Below are 4,993 nucleotides of genomic sequence, written 5' to 3' on the forward strand. Positions count from 1 at the left end.
CCTTCAGCTCACCTGGAAGACCTCGGTAGCCACCTGCCCGCCTCCATCTGCACACGTGTGTCCACCACAGAGGTGGGGGAGCTTAGAGGACACAGGTCTCACTGACCCTGTCGGTCTCCTCCACACACTCCCCAGACCCTCAGTGACACCGCATCACTCGGGAAGGACAGCCCCTAGGCCCCGCAGGGTACCTACCCATTTGTGTTCAGTTCCCATCGGTGCACCCTGTCACTCCTTTTTAAACTGGCTCTGTGATGCATCCCCCCGGGGCTGTGCGCGTGCTGTTCCTTAGCCGGGACCACCACTCCCTCGCTTTCCCTTCTAATAGTCCAAGCGGACCTTCGGCTCACATTCTTCCTTTGGGTCCCTCCCCACCCCCACCTTGCCTTCCTTCCAAGCCTGGGGATCCCTGATATAAAAAGGCTCTCAGAACTGAGGCCCCCCTCCCCTGGCGAACCACCGTGCTCATCCCGGTCACCCCGCCCTCCAAGCCCTGCGTTTCTGTCCCCGGCTCACTTCCTTTTCTGCCCGGCCACCTCAATTCTGAATTTCTAGTACATCTTCCAGTCTGGCAGATGTAGCTCTGAATGATTCGTTGAACTCGTCTCAAAGTGATCTTGCTGTAAGGGGAGCTGATCATTTTCCTCCCCCATGGGAAACCTTTCAGTGTCATTTAGCTGGGACACAAGGCACAGACTCTGGATCCAGGTATCCTGGATTCAGATCCCAGCTCTGCCATTGCTCTTTGTGACCCACGCAAGTCACTACACCTCTACTTGCCTTTAGCATCTGTAAAATGTGCATGAAAATATCTTCCACAAAGGGTTGTGAGGCTTAAATGAGATACTCCTGGTTTTGGAAATGGCCCAGGACAGGTTCTGACACATGGTAACTGTTATATATGTTTCTTAAAGAACTTTCTAATTTCCCTTCTGATTTCTGCTTTGACCCATGGGTAATTTACAAATGTGTTAGATTCCAAATATTTGGAGGTTTTCCATATATTTTTTGGTTACTGATTTCTAATATTCCTTTGAGGTCAGAGACTATTCTTTGCATGATTTGAATTCTTTCAAATTTATTGAGACTTAATATATAGTCCATCTTGGTAAATGTTGCATACACAAACTAATTATGCTGAGGAAAAGATGCCAGTCATTTATATAAAATTTCAGACACTGCAAACTAACCTATAGTGACAGAAAGCAGACCAGTGGTTGCCTCTGGGCGGCGGGGCTCAGGAGGGCAGGAGGACGCTGCATGATGAATCTGTTCACGGCTTGTTTGCAGTGATGGTTTCGTAGGGGTATGTCTATGCCGAAACACGTTAAACTGTACTGTGAGCGTGCAGTTTATCGCACGTCAATGACACACTGGCAAGCCGTTTTAAAGAAATTGCCATTGTTTAGCAAAGACCTGGGAGAAATGTTCCGAATCAAGTTACAGAGGAAAATTCAGTGGTTCATATTTGAAAGAGGCACAGTTGACTCGAAGGAGCATGGTGTAGGTTAAAGCACAGGTGTGTAGCGGGACCGTGAGCCCTGCCCCTGCCCGCACTGGCTGTGTGACTTTGAGCAAGTCACTCGCTCTCTCTGTGCTTCGGTCCTCTTGCCTCTGCGGTGGGGATGTTTGTGGGGAAGAATCGGCAGGATGCGTGAGCTAACCCGGGGGAAGCCCTTCGTGCCTGGCACGCAGCAAGTGCGCTCAGAGGATGGGCGTGCAGTTGGCCTCGAGAATGGGGAGAGGGGGTGACCTGCGCCGGCAGCCACCGCACCACCAGGATGCCATCCTGCACGCGTGTCCCTCTGCTGGGTTTGGGTTCACTGCTTCAGAGGGAAGAGGCGGGCTGAGGGCAGAGCCCCAGGGGACATGAACTCTGGAGCGCAGGAAGCTGGAGCGACACGTCTGGCCCTGTTTCTGGCCATATGTGTTTTGGAGTTGGCCCGAAAGTGGATTCCCACGGAGCAAACCGGCTTTCCCATCGACTAACTATAGAACTGGAGACACTTTGGTACCGAATTTGTTCTTTGTCTGGAAAGTTTTAACCCATCGGACAAGGCCCAGCTTGGGCAGCCACTCCTGGCAGTCCAGGATGGGGCTGGTCACTTCCTCATTGGCTTGCCACCAGAAGCGGGCACAGCAAACACTCCCCCCTCCAACACGCACATGCACACACAGTTATCAGCACTGAGCGTGGTGGAAAAACCGTTTGGCCGTTTTGATAGAGGAAATGGTGCCTGTGTGATGAGCACTGTGACTCAATGCCTAGTTACTGAGGGCCTGTGTACAGGCCCTGGGATGCAGCGTGTGACAAATTGGGTCACTGCCCTCATGGTGGAGACAGACGTGGAGCCAAGTCACACAAATGTCTCAGTTACAAACTGGTGAGAGCTGGGAGGGCGGTGCTCAGGTTGGGTCTCCCAGAGGCTTCCCTGAGGAGGAGGACCTGTCAGCCTCTGGCGGGGGCGGGTGTGTGTGTGTGTGTGTGTGTGTGTGTACGTGAAGGGTGCCCAGGAAGGGAGCAGTGTCTGCAAGGACAGGGGCTCGAGGAGTAACGGGGGGTCAGCGGGGAGGAGCGAGAAGGCGAGGCGGGAAGAGAAATGGAGGCTGGGATATCCCCTCCGTGTCGCCAGTGGGCTGGGGGACGCAGAGCCCGATGGGCGGGACTGGCCAGTGGAGACAGAGCAAGCAGTCGGCAGGTGCCAGATCCTGCAGCGCGCTGGGCCAGGAGGCTTGATGCCTGGCCCAAGGCCCATTGGCAGCATCAGAGGCCTTCCCGGGAGCCCCAGTCAGACCTGTGTGGATGAAGGTGGGGCCAGTGAGAGAGAGGAGGGTCTGCACCTGCAGCGCTGGGGGAGGGGGCAGGCTTGGAGAGACCAGGGGGAGAGACAGAACAGGCTGGGTGAGGCCAAGGAGCCCGCAGGCCCTACGTGGGTGGGGCTGCGGTCACCCAGGAGCAGCAGGTGACTGGCTCAGAGGCATCTGTGTTGGGCCTAACCATCTGTGGGGCGTCTAGGTGGACAGGCGTCCAGAAAACAGGGTGCTGGGCTGTGAGCGGATAGCAGGCTCCGTTCGGGCCAGGAGCTGGAAGTGGGGGAGAGCGGGAACTGGGGCCAGGAGGCCGGCCTGGCGGGAGAGGCAGCGTGGGGGTGCCTGCGTGGTGGCACGCTCCCTCCCACCCCGCCCCCACCAGCCTTCCTGGTCTCTCTCGCAGAAGCCAGTGTGTCTTCTGTGCCTGCTGAGAGGGCTGTGGACAGGTGTGCACTGAGCCCCTCCCCACACAGCGGGCAGGATCTCAGGCGCCCCCCTTGAGTGTACACGGTGGGGGTGGAGTGCAAACTATAAACCTGCGAACAAGGAGTGAGACCAGTTCAGGTAGCCTCTTCGGTCCTGAAGGAACCAGCAGCCCTGGCCTCAAGCTCCACCTCCAGAAAAATCATTTCCCCTTGAACTCACCTCAAACCTTCTGAGTCATCTCTGACTCATTCCACAGCCCCCACATTCTGTCAACTGCCAAGTCTTGTGGATTTTTCCTTTAAAATGTCCTTTAGTCCAAGCTCAGGGTCCCTCCCTGATCCAGGCCCTCTGGCCATCTGCAGGAGGCTCTCGCTGGATTTATGTTCTACGCCCCGGTTTCATCTGCACGCTTCCCAGTGCAGAAATGCGCAGGCTCCAGGGACAGCAAGCCAGCAGTCCCCTCTTCCAGCAAACCCCAGGGCCCAGCTGCCCGGATCACCCTACCCCGGGCCCCTCACTCCTCCCCATCTCCACACCTGCCCTCGGTGCTCTCAGGCCTGGAACGCCAGCTGCAGACACCCACATGTTGCCCAGGCCCCACCCACAACCCCCACTGTCCGAGGAGGAGGCATTGCTGTCCTGGCCAGGTGGCCAGGAATTTAAGGATACGGCAGAGAAAATCCACAGGGAGGAAGAAGGGACCATGAACGTGTGATGGGGGTGGGGAGGGGGTGCCCCAAGAACATGCTGCTGCATTGATTCCTGGTTTGTTCCAGCCCCCCTCGGCCCAGCGGACCATCGCCCTGGGGTGAAGCATCCTCACAGCACCCTCTGGGTCATTCGCTGTGCAAAGACTGTTGCAGCAACTCGAGGACTTTATGGTCTGGCTCTGATCTCTACAGACTCATCTCCGTCCACTTCCGGTTGCTCCCCACATGTGCCTGGAACCTCCACCTCTTCCCAGGTCGACACTGGTCTCCCAAGCTCAGCGCAACCTGGAGTCACCGCTAGTGGCCACATTCACTCCAGATGCCGACCCCACAGCTCTTAGCCCTCCGGGCCAGACTGAAATTAGAATTTGCTCTTCTCACCTCGTTAGCCCCCGAATCTGGCTCAAGACCCGCCACATGGCAGGCGGCCATGTACCTGGGAATGAACAGCTCGGTACAGTCAGTCCTCACTAAATGTCAACAGGTCCTTGGAAACTGCGACTTTAAGCAAAACAATGACACCAGTGTTAACCAGAGGCTAATTGACATAGACAAGAGTTAAGTTCCTACGGCACATTTCTGGTCACAAAGACACCACCAAACTTCTAAATGACCCCAAACACTTCTAATAGTAAACACCGAACTACACGTGAGCTCTGCAGACACGGCGGAGAGATGAATAAAAACAAATAAGAGCAGCTCATCTCAGGTCAGGGGCACAGGTGGCTGGAGCCTGTGCCTGGCAGCTCAGGGCACAAGGTGGAGCCACCCACCGCCACCCACACTGGGACAGCGCGGACACGCCATTCACCTCGCGAGCACACCGCTGTGATGGGGGCGGGAAAACCCACGAGGCTGGTGAGACCGTGCTCCCTCCACCGACAGGTGCTCCCTCCACCGACAGGTGCTCCCTCCACCGACAGAGGCCCCGGCGGGAGCCCGTCTGTACTTTCTCCTCGGCGCCAGGATGAAACCACGTTGAAGGGGAGGGACCTGGCCGGGACCTGCCGCTGGGTGGCGCGGCTGGAAGCCTCCCCGTGCGGCCG

This window comes from Pteropus alecto, unplaced genomic scaffold (genome assembly GCF_000325575.1).
Source record: "Pteropus alecto unplaced genomic scaffold, ASM32557v1 scaffold8, whole genome shotgun sequence".
Classification (NCBI taxonomy): domain Eukaryota; kingdom Metazoa; phylum Chordata; class Mammalia; order Chiroptera; family Pteropodidae; genus Pteropus; species Pteropus alecto.